The sequence below is a fragment of the Cetorhinus maximus genome, chromosome 10 (assembly GCF_964194155.1).
Source record: "Cetorhinus maximus chromosome 10, sCetMax3.hap1.1, whole genome shotgun sequence".
NCBI classification, from domain to species: Eukaryota; Metazoa; Chordata; class Chondrichthyes; order Lamniformes; family Cetorhinidae; genus Cetorhinus; species Cetorhinus maximus.
This window is the reverse complement of record NC_135888.1, coordinates 89,973,920-89,990,210: the sequence shown is the minus strand read 5'-3', so window position 1 is coordinate 89,990,210 and position 16,291 is coordinate 89,973,920. Positions and strand designations below refer to the sequence as shown.

The following is a 16,291-nucleotide window of genomic DNA, read 5'->3' as shown; positions in this document are numbered from 1 at the left end:
TTAAGCAGGCAATTAAGCCCATTAACGCCACAATTGTAAGCGATTTTTCGTGGCCCATCCAACATACGCTGGCAGACGGGCCAATCGGCCTTTATACTTTTGATGAAACCTCATCCAAAGGCGTGATGAAATCTCTGTTAGGATATTAAATAAATATCTGGGGACAACATTTTTATGAGGTATACTTTCAGGTGCTTGATTGTGCTGCAGGGACTTTTTTTGCAGGTTTTTTGTGCGTTAATTTGCCTGCAGCCCGTTTCCCAACCGCTCCCGGGCCTGCTGATTGCGCGCGCCCGACAAGGGAAAAATTCAGGCCCAAGTTTCATTGTTATACTTTGGTTACATTTAAACAGCACCTGGATGCATCATTATATAGCTCATTCCTGCAAACCTTGACTTGTCTTCAACTGGACCTGCAATATAACTGCATATAAACGCACTCAAGAGTTCCAGTGACATTTATAATCTACTGAATTTTTCCTAAGTCTGTCAATTACATTGCAGCCTTAAAATTCTTTAGCAAGCTCCATATTATATCTTCAGCTGAATGAGCACCGAAACCTAAATGTTGTATTAGATGCTCGTAACTAGAATTAGCATATGCAAAAGTTAATTGGCCTTGGTGCCCTTTGTGGCATGTTATTTTAACACTTGTTTAATGAACCATGCTTATGGCTACTAAAGAAGTTAAATTTATTTTCCTTTAGAATATTTTTCCCTTTTTATATATTTATATTCCCTCCAGCCAAAATTTTCCATGCAATCTGTGGGCATCACTGGCTAGGCCAGCATTTGTTGCCCATTCCTACTTACCCTTGTTCAGAGGGCATTTTAGAGCCAATCACATTGCTGTGGGTCTTGAGTCACATGTAGGCCTGACCAGGTAAGTACAGCAGATTTCCTTCCCTAACTAAATCGGTTTTTATGACAATCAGCAATGGTTTCATAGCCACTTTCAATTCTAGATTTTTACTGAATTTAAATTTCACCTTCCGCCATGGTGGGATTTGAACACAGGTCCCCAGATCATTACCCTAGGTCTCTAGAATACCAGTCCAGTGACAATACCACTACAGCACCATCTCCCCTTGTGATCGCAAACAAAAAGATTATTATATTTTTTACAAGGTAAAGAGCTATTTTTTTAAAAATAACAATGCAATGCACCAATTACAGCTTTTCCTCATTGCATTTTATTTTGCTTTCAGATGATAGCTGATGCAGAAAAGGGCATTTCATTGGTTTGGCTTGCAAATGGCTGCACTAAAATAGTTTCTGGACCAGCTGATTTTATTCCATTGTGAATCTTATTAAAAACATAGTTTTCTCTAAACATGTATATTGAGTGCATTTTTGCCAACAAAATAGATATAGCTCTTTCATTTGTAAATTGTAGCATTAACTTTACCTGACATCAAACAAATGAAGTGGTTTCAAATAGATTTGGTAAAGTACTGAAGTTGCTGCACAGTTTTGGTGATTAATTCAGATAGAACTAAAATTCAGAATTCTATAATCCGAAAGGTGAAAACAGTTATACTTTGCCAAAGGCGCTGTTTATATCTGCACAAACTTTTCTCAGTGTATTTGGGTTGTACTGTGTGTTTAATATTTAACAACTATTTTGTACTTCAAATATCCATTTTATTCTCTGAGAATAAAATATAGCTATCATAATCTATTAGAACTCTGAGCTGTATTCAATATCTACCAATTCAAAGTTAATGTGGTAACAAAACATGGGACAACAAATGAACCAATAATCAGATTATTGCAAAGGGTAGATCATCAAAAAGAAAGGGTACAATTTCCAGATTACAACAATGCCTGCTCACGGGATCAAATGGAAAATTACCACAAAAGAAAATTGTTCCATTAAATGCTATATGAGTGCAAGTTGATTCTCTTCTCTCTTTAAGGCCAGAATTTTTGCATACCATCGCGCTATTTAGGTGGGTGGGAGCACGATGTTCTCCGATGTGTGCCTGCTATTAATTAATCACCCAGTTAAGGCCCTTGAGGCAGCAATTGTCTGCTATTTTTTGGGGCCCGTGCAAGCTTCATGATGTTGCATGGGCGCAACGGGCAGGCGAGTAGGACACATTTGTATAAACCTCATCCACGGGTGGGATAAGAGGGGTGAGTGGGGTTGCGAGTGGTATTAATCAGATATATAATTGTGAAAGTTATTGATACTTGCCTGTGTGAGCAGGAATACTTCAAAACTCTTCACAGCTGCTTAGACAGGAGCAACAGCCTTCAGGTCAGGACTTTACAGTAAAGATCATTTCTGGGGCCTGCAGGTTTCAGGAAGCCTTCCCTTAGCCTGAGAGGTGTCAGCTGTGGCTCAGTTCATAGCACCCTCGCCTTTGAATCAGAGGGTTGTGGGTTCATGTCCCACTCCTGGACAACCAAGAACTGTGATTGTACTCGAAAGAAGTTGCAATCTGTGACTGTTGGTAACTCGAAAGAGTTTTCCCTTAGCCTGGGAATGGGAGTTGTGCTACCGGAGGCACCTCCTCTGAGGAGGAAGGGAGGACCAGAAGGGGGATGAGGCCAGGAGTCCACATTCAGCTTCCAGGAGAGCCAACTTTGGGAGGGGAGGCGCAGGCACAAGGGGTGCAGGGCCAACAGGAAGTCCAAGGTGGAAGGGGCCACAGAAGGCACCACTATCCAGCTGCCAGTGTTTATGGGTGGCGAAGCGGCTACCTCAATAAGCCCGAGGTGCACTGCCGAAGGAGGCTCCATCTCTCAAGGGAGACAGTCACCTCCATCTGTCAGACTATAGGTCCTGAGATCTGCGCTAATTGTGTGGGTGGGCACCCCGTGCCAGTGGTGCTGAAGGTCATGGCTGCCCTCAACTTCTATGCCTCCGGCTCTTTCCAGGGGTCGGTGGGTGATTTTTGCGGAGTCTCTCAGTCAGCTGTCCACACTTGTGTCAAGCAGGTTCCAGACGCTCTGTTCAGACAGGCATTGACCTTCATCCACTTCCACTGCGACCAGGCACAGCGAGCCAGAGGCTTTGCGGCCATTGCTGGCTTCCCCCACGTCCAGGGTGCTATAGACTGCACACATGTGGCCATCAAGGCGCCAGCAGGTGAGCCCGGTGCCTTCGTCAACAGGAAGGGCTTCCACTCCATGAACGTGCAGATAATGTGTGATCACAGGATGCAGATTCTGCAAGTTTGTGCAAGGTACCCAGCAGCTCCCATGACACTTAGGTCCTCAGACACTCCCAGGTGCCGGGGCTCTTCAGTGCTCCAGTCCAGCTGGATGGATGGTTGCTAGGTGACCAGGGCTATCCCCTCAGAAGGTGGCTCATGACGCCTCTCCGTCACCCAAGAACAGAAGCTGAGCAGCGGTACAATAGGAGCCAAGGCACCACAAGGGCTGTGGTGGAGAGAGCCATCAGTCTTCTCAAGATGCGCTTCCGATGCCTGGTCCGTTCAGGGGGTGCACTCCAGTACCCCCCAGATTGTGTGTCGGTGATAGTGGTTAGATGCTGCGCTCTCCACAATCTTGTGCTGGAAAAGGGTGATGCAGCAGATGAAGAAGATGTAGTCGCAGTTGCTCCAGCTGCACATGATGAGTCCAGCAGTGACTCCGAGGATGAGCATGCACAGGAGAGCACTGAGGGGGTAGATACTGACCTGGGAATACTCCAGGGAAGCAGAGACACCCAGGAGGCTTTAATCCAATGAACCTTCAGCTAGCACATCAGAGATGGACCTCCAACACAAGCCAGGGCTGCAGGCTCCATGCTTGATACCAGAGTGCAAAATCTGCCTGGATAGGAACATTAACTAAGGGCCTTGTCAATAAAGCTCAATGTCAAACAACTCGCTCATAACATCAAGGGTAACGGTCCACCTGCAGAAGAAAGGAGTCACCCTGAGCCATGCTTACATATCAAAGTTTAATGATATAACAAACTGAAATTCAGAAAAAAAAATATAAAGGTGTTGCACATCATACCAAGTGGTCATGAACTAATAGTGGGGCAACATAAAAGCACCAGTGAGAAACCCGTGATGTGCCAAAGGTGCTTAAGTTTACGCTTATGGGTGCTACGTATAAGTGCTGTCCCTTCGCTGGCACTGGCATCTGAGACAGCCTGCTTACTGCGCTGTCCTGTTGACCTCGATGACCTTGACGGTCATCCTCTGGCCTGTGGAGGCTTTCATGGCCCCACCTGGGAGGGAGCGGACAGTTCCACAGCTGGCATCTCCCCAATCGCCACAGCCTCATCGGATGCCACGGTCACTGGCAGAGGGGCGGAGGAGCTGCTGCCCTCATCTGGAGTGCCCTGAGAGGAGCCCACAGAGACGACAGGCAGCTGCTGCTCCAACATGAAGTCGCTTCAGACCTCCCTGCTCACCGTGGATGGATGGGCACCGAGCTGGGATGCTTGGTGCCCAAACCATCTCCCACACTGGCACTGACCAGCTGAGGCCAATACCACTGTGAGGGCTTGCTGGTCCGAGCGCAACCCCAGGAAGCTCTGATTGCTCTCCTGGAGGTGCCTCTCCACGAGAGTCACCACTCTCTCCATGGAGGAAGCATGGCGCTTGGCCATGAGGCTCATTGCATCGGTAATGCTCCACATGGACTCCTCCAGCACAGGCACCACGCCACGCATAGCCTCGTGTATCTCCGACAGATCCTCCCGCATACCCTGCTGCACTTCCAGCATCTGCTGTCTCACAGCTGACTCCAGAGGCACATCATCAGCCACCGACCGAGCATGTGCCTAGTCCCCTGCAGTCCTCAGACTGCCAGCATCCTGGACACTCTCTGTCTCTGCCCGCACCTCAAGCGAATGTGAAGCGCCCTCACCACTGTGCCCAGGGACATTAGCCAATGGTCTAATTTCCACCAAGGTGCTAGTATCTGGGCTGGTCCCTGTCTGGTAGAGACGGTGTGACGCTGGTGAGTCAAAATGTTCAGGGCCCTCAGTTGTGAGAGGTGACCCCTCTGCCTCCTCCTCCCGGCCCTGCTCCGGTGATACTGAAAGGAGGAACAAGGACGTTTGATTAGTTAAAGTGGAGACAATGTCAATGTGCATGCCTGTACCCCAGATCATTATGTACTCATCCTTCCATAATCAATGGTCAACCCATGTTGCAAACTTCAATCACTGAGCATTCAGCAATGCCAAGGCTGCTGGGACACACATGGTGACCTCAGTGCTCAGCAAACATACCTCCCCGTGGAACCCCAGCCTCATCGCCACTGGTGGACCTGGGCGCATGGTGCCTCTCCAGATCCATCACCTCCTGCTTGAATTGAGTCACGATGGCCAACTGGGCCTGGCCTCTGCCAGCCCACATCCGCTCGGTGGCATTGTGTGCAGTCTTCTCCTGAAAAGGAGAAAAGAGCATTGATTAGTGCAGCCTGTACCTGGATTCCCATCGCATCACTGCCAACCCAACCAGAGTGGGACATTGCAGGGCTCCAGTGCTTCATCACCTCACAGCTGCCGCACATTCACACAAAGAAGCCAGGGCTGACCCCCCTTGCCCAAATGCTGCCTCCATTACATTTGGCACCACACGGTCTAACCTTGCAAAACAAGGAGGCAAAAGCACCTGGAATGCAAAGGTCAGCAGATGGATTGGTGTCCCGCCACCTGGAAGCTCCCCTCCCAGCATGTTAGCAGCCTGACTTTGATATGCTTTGCAGTTCCAGCACTATGCCTAGGTGCAGACCCTTGAGTTTGCCCCCGAATCTATACTCTGGGTGTGAGTGTCACACATGCTGCACTACCCACTCAGGGTGAACTAGGCATGGGCAATATCTGCTGGCCCACCCAGTGAGGGAAACCTGCTGTGAAGGATTCAGTGCTGTAACTGCGCTCAGAGTTGTTGGTGGGGGTGGGGGGGTGGCGGCTGCATTAAGTGAACTCTGCCAACATGGCACTCACCCTTCCTGAGCACAGGAGGCCATTGAATCTCTTGCGGCACTGGACTCATGTGTGTTGCTCCACATCATGGGGGATCACTGTCTCAGCCACCTCCTCCCAGGCACGTTTGATCAGGTTGGGGGGGCCTCTGCCTCCCGGCCCTTGGGAGCAGGACCTCCCGCCATACTGCCACCTCCCCCAGGAGGGCAGCCAGGCACTCATCTAAAAACCGAGGGGCACACTGCTCCAGTGCCATGCCCTCCAGCCTGGCCTGCTCACCAGTAGCCCTCTGGCGAGCCCTTCTACTGGCTATTGTGAGCAGCCTTTCCAAGACTGCCAGCGCTTCATTTAAACTGGCCACCGGGTTGCAATTGGACCCGGTGGTCATTGCATTCCCACCGTCGCCCGCCCACTCCCGCTATCCTTGGGAGTCCTTAATTGGCCCACCCGCGTAAAATGGCGGCGCAGACCCGATCATGGGCAGCAATCAGGTCCCACTTGGCCCGCCCGACATGGCGAAAATTCTCCCCTAAGTGTTTTAAATGGTTCTTTCAATTAATCTGTAGGTGGGATGTCTCTGAAGCCATGTTTTCAGGTGTGATGCATTGAAAGATGTGATAATATGTTGCGGGCTAAATACAAGTCTATTAATTATATAGATGGAAATATTTTTAACATCACTAACTTGCTAATGTTACTTTACTCTCCTAGATGTAAAATGATGCCAGACCTCCCAGAATATCAATATCTGATTCCCTCAGTGTCTCAGTAATTAAAAGCATTAGGGCCAATTTTTATCTTCCATGTCAGTCAATTCTGCTACCTGTCTGAATCTCAAATACAAGTGGCACTTAATTCTCTGATTTAAGCAATTTGCATAATTATTCACAACTCCAGGGAAAACTCGGTAGGTTTTCAGGATGACACTAATACTAGGAAAGGAACATTCCATTTAAGTGGCTTATAAAATGTATCACAATGAGGAAACCTAGGTGTTTTATGTGCCTTCAGGGAATGGGCTGAGAGGCGTGGTGCCAGGAAATTGGATGGAAGGGCAAGGGTGGGGTGCCGTCGTCTCCCCATCACCGCTGGCATTATACCAGAGGCGGGGAAGGTGGCGATGGCCCTCCTGCCCAGAGGCCAACTGAGGCCCTTGAGTGGCTAAGTAAGGACCACTAAGGGCCTCGTCCCACTGAGGAAATCTCCAAGTATACCCTAATGGTCCCCTTGTGGGCTTGTGGGGAGGGTGCTTCCTGATCAGATATGCTGTGGTCCACAGAAGGACCCCTCAGTGAAAAGGACTTAAGCGGAAACCACCCCTCACCCTTACCAACCAACTGCACCTCTCCCCACCCCGGTCCCCACCCCACCACTCCCTCGAACCTGCCTGACTGGTCCCAGTGACCTAGATCCCACTTCCCGAGGTTTCGGGAGACATCCATGTTGCTGCAACAAGAACAGGAAATACTGGAAAAACGCAGCAGGTCTGGCAGCATCTGTAGGGAGAGAAACAGAGTTAATATTTCGAGTTCGTATGACCCTTCTTCATAAGGACTCAAGACCTTAACTCTGTTTCTCTCTCCACAGATGCTGCCAGAACTGCTGAGTTTTTCCAGCATTTTCTGTTTTTGTTTCAGATTTCCAGCATCTGCAGTATTTTGCTTTTATCCATGTTGTTGCTTCTGGCTGGTTGAAGTCCCAGTAGTGCCCATCTCTCCTGGTGGCATTGATGGGACTGAAGAGCTGCCAGCCCTCCGATTGGTCGGCATCTCTTGGGGCAGAATCTTCTGTTTGGCGGGGGCGGGACCCGTGAAATCACACTTGGTGACGTTAGGCGTGCGTCCCAATGTCACCGCACGTCATTCCGATCTTCAGTTCGGCTGTGCACCCGCCAAACTGTCAAAGCCCTGTTAAGGCCATTAATGAGCTAATTGACGTAATTGTCAGGGCTGCCTGTCCAACCTTAAGGTTGGCGGGCAGGCGAAGAGCCCAGGCGGCCTTTGCATTTTTCATGAAACCTCATCCACTGGCGGAATGAGGTTTCATGAAGGGTTTATTAATGAAATAAATTTTTTTATCAAAATTCATAAACATGTTCCGGCTCATGTGACACTGTCATACAAGGGAGCATGCCTGAATAATTTTTTTAATACTTTTTTTCAATGTTTCATAATGAAATGAATCTCCCTGAGACAGCTCCCATGCATGCGAAAGAGCGCAGGCCCCGACTCTCCCTCCTCCCCGCCCGCACAGGTAGCGCTGAGCGATTCTGGGTGCGCGTCACTCTGGGCGGGCCTTAATTGGGCTGCCCAACTAAAATAGCGGCACACAGCCGATCACGGGCGCACCCACCCGCATGCGCTCCCAACCGGTCCGTCCAACAGGGAGAAAATTCTCCCCTTGGAGTCAGGATCTCATCTTGACACCAGGCAGTTCATTGCCTGATGCATGTAAATTCTGGTCAGGGCTCCCAGAACTGGAAAAGGCAGTGTTGCCACTAAGTTTCTGGCCTGTGGACGGAGTCACTACTGCCCTGCAAAATCCTGGTCAAAAGTCTCAGCAAGCTAATGGCAGATAGTTCTTTCCTCTCAGTTACATTACATAGCTGCAGGGAGTGTCTGGCCATGATACTCCAACCATCATGAGCATGAAGCAGGCTTGATGAACCAACTAGTCCTTGCCTGCCCATCATGCTCATACTTTCATTTAAAAAGCACCTCAACCCAACAGCCGTCATAACCAAAGGCTCTGGGGCCTGGGTAAGTAAGAAATAGAAGTTTGAGGTTAAAAGAAATGCAGACTGGAGTACAGGCATGAATTTGTAATGAATTAACAGAGTAACCCAACGTATGGCCTCCTGCTTGAAAATTCCTGGATTTGAGGTGGTACTATATGAGTTGCCCTCTGTATCTGCATCATCCCTTAAATGAGTTCTGCAACATTCCTACAAGATGGTGGCAGCCAAATTTCAGCTGACACTTGACTGTTACTGTCCTTGCACATGCAAGCCTTTTGCTGTGTGATAGCCTCAGGTGTTCTTACAGAAGATGGCATGGCTTGGGACCTGACTTACTGTTGACTGGGAGCCTGAGAAAATCGATCTCTGCTGGAAATAAATCTTTTGTCTAAACCTCTATACTAGATACTATACTAGTATATTAATATACTAGATACAACAATGAGAGTTGCAATAGATAAATATTGCTCCTGGCAATGCTAAAGGACAATAAGCTACCTCTCTCTTTAAAACCCATTGGAGGAGATTTGAAGGGAAAGCCTTACCAGAAGGGCTAAGAAATCTAAGCCCTTATATAAATCTTTGAAACAGCACTCAGGCCAATGGTTAATCTTCCAATTCCTGATAATTATCTTGAGTTATTGGGGGTGTAAGCCAAATGGGCATAGAAGGAAAGTTGAGTTATGATGTTCAGTTTAAAGTATAAACAACTGTGTTCATTGTACTTTTAATACCTTTAGTGTAACTGACTATTTAAGACAGAGTGTAGTTAACAGTATTCATGTTCTTAAAGTTTTGTGTAGAAAATTCTTCTGATTGAAACCATGAACCTTGTGGCTTCACTCTTTTAGTAAATGTCTGGGCTTTCAGATTCTAAAAACAAATATATAACTACATTATTGGTCTCTACCAGGATCATAACAAGTGGGAGTACAGTTGACAACAGCGTCACTGGGCTGGGAAGAAAAGAAAATGCAATTGGAGCTCCTGCTTCTGATCAATATGAAGCATCTTCTCAAAAATGCCTGCATTCAAGGATGGACGCAATTCAACTGTGGAACCAGTTGTACCCCAAGAAAAGAAAAAAGGGAGAAAGTTGAAAGAGAATTCCTTCCAAAGGAAAGTTACAGCAAAATTCTTCATATCAATACATTTTTCATTGATTGCTTTTCTTCAGTATTTTACTGTTATCTAACAGTTTAATAAAGAAAACAGTGAAGTACTTCTGTTATATCTAACGAGATCACTTTACCTTAAGGATAATTTTATATTCTTCAAATTCATTTTAATGCAACATTCACCCTAGTGAGCTGCAGTAATTTCCCTTAGAACCATAGAACCATAGAACACTACAGCACAGAAAACAGGCCATTCGGCCCTTCTAGTCTGTGCCGAAATATTATTCCTCTAGTCCCATTGACCTGCACCCAGCCCATAATCCTCCAGACCTCTCCCATCCATGTATCTATCTAATTTATTCTTAAAACTTAAGAGTGAGCCCGCATTTACCACGTCAGATGTTAGCTCGTTCCACACTCTCACCACTCTCTGAGTGAAGAAGTTCCCCCTAATGTTCCCCCTAAACCTTTCCCCTTTCACCCTAAAGCCATGTCCTCTCATGTTTATTTCTCCTAAACTAAGTGGAAAGAGCCTACTCGCATTTACTCTATCTATACCCCTCACAATTTTGTAAACTGAATAATTCTTCTTGAATAATTTCCTTTCAGTCCGATTGAATGTCTTTTCCACAGTTTCATCCTCTTCTATTTTCTTTCTATCATTTTCATGTAATAAAAGACTTGATAAGTTGATAAGGTAAACAAATTACAAGAGTGTTATCTCAATCAATCAAAATATAGATTTGCAATAATTTGAAAGCTGTCTGAGATGAAAGGAATAACACTAGTATTTCACTTTCCTTCAATGGTTTTTTGTTTTAAATGATTATCATAAGTGTCAGTCTTGGCTCAATGGTATCACTGTTACTTGAGTCAGAAGAACACAGGTTCAAATTTCACCCGAGAGACTTGAGCACAGAACATAGGTTCACACTTCAGTGCAGTACCAGGAGAATGCTGCACTGCCAGATATGTTGGCAGGATTTTATATCTGGGATTGGGAACCCTACACTGGTACAACTGCTGAGTCTTGACCCTCCACATTGCTGGGAATAGACATATAACACAATTTTCCCTTTAATTGGCTAGACGTTGTGTTCACCATCCAATTAGGGTTAGAGGGCACTACCTGTGCAGATCTGCAATTGAGCAGGCTGGATATAAGGAGATTATGCCAGCCATTGCTGTGACTGCCAGTTCAGCCAGAGAAGGTAGAGAGAGGAGAGGAGAAGAAATGCAACAAGTCTGTCATCTATACCATGGCAACCCTAAGATTTAATGATGCCTCCCTTGGAGGTGGTGGGAGAGAAGAGAAGTGTGAAGTTCCCAGAGAGTGGCATGAGAAGACCATTCAGTTAGACCAAGTTGGCCTGGCTGGAGGTGGCAAACCAAGTCAGTAGCCCTACATTATGAGGGGAACATGGGTTCAATGGCCTTCTGACAAAGTGAGTGCTACTTGACACCCAGATGAGAGGTCTCCAGGTCTGTAATCACCTGCAGGCACACACATTCAGAAGCCTGAGGATGCATAGCACTCCTGCATAGAAGAATGTGGGGCCTGGAGCATTAGAAATCCATTAGCAAGGCTTGTAAAGGAAGTACTGGGAAGCAGCCAAACTAAAGAGCACAACATCTCATGTATATGAGGTGCTGGAATTGTTGAGGGTGGCCAGCATTGTGTTATCTTTTGTCCTTGCAGAAGAAAAAGATGTACAATTTCTGAGAGAGGGCATGTACAGGTGGTGGAGAGCCACAGCTTGCAATATTGAGCAGCATGGAGGAAGCGGCCCTTGAGTTGGCAAGGGTCATGACGCATGAGGAGGTAGGTGATGGAGAGATGAAGATCAATGCAGGACAAAGTTAAAAGATCTGGAAATCTCTGGGTGAACTGGATGGAATGCACTCCTCTGTGTTCATCAGCGTGCAAAATTTTAAATACAATGTTGTATCTCAGCTCCACAGAGGCATCAGAGGCACAGAGGGCAGGACATTGGTTCTTGCTCATCTGTAGATAAGACTTGCGAGTTCTGTACACCCTGGGTCCAGTGAGCTGCCTAAGCACGACACCTCTGTAAGCCTTATCCCTTGCATCCGAAGGAGGCCCTGCAGGCCCTTTGTCTTGAAGTCCCTGCTCCTTCCTTTGCCGATCCAGGCGCTTCTGTCACAATCTTCTCCTTCTTCTCTCCTGTCTGTAAGTAATAATGCAGGCAGCGATAGATGCAACCTCCACCTTCCCGATGGTCTCCTCCTTGCAGTATTGACGAGAACGAGACAAGAAGCAGTATTAGCCTCCAAAAGTCCTCTTTCTGTCAATGACTTGTCAATGAATGTGGGTTCAAGGGTTTTGTTCTGGTGTCAAGAGTACTCGCCCCTGAATTGCTGGCCAGTATGAGGTGCATATCAAGGTCCCCACTCCCAACATGACATTGCTATGACATTGCTTTAGCCAGGCACTTGGGTGTGCTGCTTTCAGCCAAGGCGGTGGGAGTGTCATTCACTGCACTCTAATACTACACTCTTGGGAATAAACATGAGGATAAATGTTCATTCAGGAAAAGAGATTATTTGATAGGGGGCGGTGCTGAGGCTTCTCTTCAGTGAACCATCCAGCACCAACTTTCGAACGGGCTCCTGGAGCTTGTCCAGTCGCCCAATTGCTCTGGAGATTGTTATGACTCTGGGGAAATTCCATGCTGAGAACAAGAGGTTAAAATAAGGAAATCGATTACTGCCACTTTACGGGACTAGTCTCACATGGATGGGTACCATTGCTTCACTTTCCTGATTCCCTGCATTGTCATTGAATGGTTCCTAACATGCCTCAGCTGTGCCTCTATCCTCATTTGGGAATACACATTTCTGTTGCACGCTAATCTAATCACACCCGCACCCCTCCACCCAGTGCATGCAACTGCTCTCCTATCCGCCCACACAGCCCTCACCAGTAGAGCCCCTCCCCATTTTAATCTTGCAATGCACCATCGCTGCAGGTTGGAACATGGTGGTGCTGAGCTCTCACTGCCAGGCCAGCTTGGACCCTTCCTGTGTGAGTCTGGAAACCCCACCCCCATCATCCTGGAGGAGCTTCATGTTCAGGCCCCCCTCCGTCATAGACCACAGACCTCCCATCCACCCCCTGTATTCCTCGATCCCGTCGTGCATGTCTGTTTGTTAGCCCCTGAACATTTTGAAGTGGTTGTGTCTATGGCTCATGTGGACCTCAACCATCCCATTTTGAGGTCAATTACACTGTTCAACATATACCCCACCAGTCATGCGTCTGAGTGCAAACTTCCTCACTCATAACCCCCAGTACAGGCCTAGCCCTGCAGCCCCTTCCCATGCCTCAGGCCAGCTCCCCTCCATCCCCAGTTCTGCCCTAACCCTGCAGCCCATGAAAAGCCACCCTGCCTTACTGCTGCTCTAGTAGGTAGAGGTTTGCCTGTGATAGCCCCTTGAAAATGATATGGTGCTGCCTGCGAAGCCTGGTGCTGATTCCTGTGAGTGTTGCATGATGCAAGGCAGGCGAACAAACCTCAAAGTCACTAGTGAAGTGCAGGTCGCCCAGTGCATGTTACTTATACCCTGCTGTGAAACGCGTCATTGTAATGCACACCGACATGGCCTGATGATCCAGCGTGGGGGGGATGATTCCAGTGAGCAGGGCTTATAATGAGATGTTAGTGTATTAGAATGATGTACCCGACGAACTGCGGGTGGAGCGGACTGGGACTGCTGCGGGGACTGCTGGCCAACCTGATTAGCTGGCAGCTCTTGAGGGTGGGACTTCTTCCCATTGAGGGGTGGAAGTCCCACTCTTGGCCTGTCCAACGGCATCAGCATATTATGGCTACGGGGCTGGCTGACAGCCAACTCTTGCAAACTGAGGGCAGGGGGGTGGGTGGTTGGAATGAGCAATATGCCCCCCCCAACTTCCCCACCCCTGGAGAAATCCAACCCCAAGTTTATGAATAGTCTGGTTTAGCTTCAAACAGTTGCCAAGATGGAGTCAATGGCTGAGGAACAGTGTTTGTGGTGGGAACCAAAGACAATGACTTCGGTCTTCCCAATATCTAGTCAGAAGAAATTTCTGCTCACCCAGTACTAAATGTTGAACAGCCTATCTGACCATTTAGAGAGAGTTCAAGGGTCAAGAAAGGTGTTGGTGAGGTGGAGCTGACTTGTCAGCATACATGTGGAAGCTGATGCTGTGTTTTTGGATGGTGTAGCCAAAGGGCAGCCTGTGGATGAAAAATAAGAAGGGGCCCCGGATTATCTTTACATCTCAGGATCTTGGAAATGTCTGAATTAATCTTACATGACACATCTTTCAATTTTCCCTTTATGTCGAAAATATAACTAGTGGTTCAAATGGTACACATTTTTCAGTTACAGATGGAAATGTAGTTTTCTTTTCCTCCAACATTTACCTCATAATGCTGTTAGATCACACTGGTACTGGAATTTAATCTATATAGCTGCTTTCTCTTTTGACAATGTTAGTTATATACCTGATAATGAAGCTCATTAGCGTTCAATTACTTTGTTCAAAGTTGTTTTGCTTTTAATTGAAAATAACCTCCTTCTGGTAATGTTAAATGATGTACCATGATTCAATATTTTACATCATGAAGTAATATAAAGTACATGATCAACATGCAAATGTACATTACATCAGGTAAGTGAAGCACTCAGATGCTTTCTATTTTTGACATATTTTCTTTTCTTTTTCATATTATGCCCCATGTTTTATTGACTTGTGTAAAATTTGTGTCTCCCTGCAACCTGAAAGAGTATAAACAAGAAGAAAGGAATCAATGGGAGCAGTCAACATTTGGGAATTAACTGCATCTAATCGTGGGGAGAGGCTGGGGCTGTTCTCCTTTGAGCAAAGAAAGTTAAGGGGAGATTTAATGGAGGCATTCAAAATCATAAAGGATTTTGACATTGTAAATAGGAAGAAATTGTTTCTAGTGGTAGCAGGATCAATAACCAGGGGACACAGATCTAAGGTAATCGACAAAAGAACCAGAGGCGAGAAGGGGAGAATTTTTTTCAACACAGTTCGTTATGATATGGAAGCAGAAGCACAGCCTGAAAGAATAATGGAAACAATTTCAACAATAATTTTCAAAAGAATAAATGCTTGAAGGGGGAAAATTGGCGTGGCTAGAGAAAAGGACCAGGGGAATGGGACTATTTGGACAGCTTGTTTAAAGAGGCTACTAAGCCAAATGGCTTCTTTCTGTGCATTATCATGTTATGATTCTATTATACAATCCGGAGCTACTTCACTAATACTTGTAGTCAGTTTTTGGCAGTAACACATATGGCACCCTTCACTGTGGCTGTGGTGGGAACACAGCTATAGTGACTGGGGTGCAAGTGGGAGCATCATAAAGAGAGGGAGATGAGGAGGAAAGGGCCGGAATGATTTTTTAAATCTCCAGATCTCTGAGTGGCAGCAGCCTACCCTTGAGTGCAGGTGGCCCTTTGTATTCTAGTTATTTCTGATGTAAAGCTGCAGCCACTGGGTCTTCTCACTGTTTGCTCACCTCTGTGAGTTGTTGAGTCATACACAGTGCAGGAGTCCCAATTGCCTCTGGAAAAATTGGCATGGCATGGAAAAATGCAGGTTAATTACCTATTCCACTTCTTAATTAGCTTTCTGCCGCTGTTGGGCAGGTAGTCCCCAGCACTGCAGTGGGGGTCCCAGCTAAAGTGCACGGAGGCAAGAACACATTGAAGAGCCAGCCTGATGTATTTTTCTGCCACTTTCCCAGCTCCCCTTCTCCTCTGAACCTGATTGCGAAGCACTGGGAAAATTCCAGCCAATGTTTCTGCAGTGAAAGAGACCATTTTTCTACAATTGTGTCCTGGATTGAACAGGTCTGGTCTCAATAAGCAAGACTGAATGTTGCAGTATAAAGGGTTAATGTTAAATATATAAATATGGTCTACATCATCAGTGATGTAAGAACACATGACAATAGAGCAAGGAGGCAGACAGTTCTATGTTGAGTCTTATGCTGAGTTTGTATTGCACATAGTTAGTATAATGTCGGCTAAAATCCTTCACTCTCCCTGAGCGCAGGATGATTACCCCAGTCCGGTGCTTCACTTGCGACAACGTTGTGGGTAAAAAGTGGGAGGCTTACTTGGGGCTGCTGCACGCAGAGTACACAGAGGGTGATGCGCTCGATGCACTGGGCCCGAAATGTTACTGCTGCAGACGCATGCTACTGTCTTATGTGGACCTGACTGAAAAACTCTTGAACTACGCACCCCTGGAGAAGTGATAAAACCTTGGCTTTGAGATTGTGGTGATGGAAAGCATTAATCAAACCTTCTCTGGTTTGATGGCAGGATTCTTGCATGTGGATCTGAATAGTCTGCTATTTAATCCACATTTTTAGGACTGGACGAAGAGAACATTTTTCATTTTGTAGTCTGTCTTGTGAATAAAATGGGGATTTGACTCATTTTTTAAAAAAAATGGTAGTGTTTACCAACAGCCTTGCTTTCAGCAGTATC

General features: G+C 46.7%; 1 pseudogene; it reads left to right on the top strand.

The window, feature by feature from the left end:
- Positions 1-15,825: 15,825 nt before the first annotated feature.
- Positions 15,826-16,056, top strand: LOC144685269 (DNA-directed RNA polymerases I, II, and III subunit RPABC5 pseudogene; annotated as a pseudogene).
- Positions 16,057-16,291: the final 235 nt, after the last annotated feature.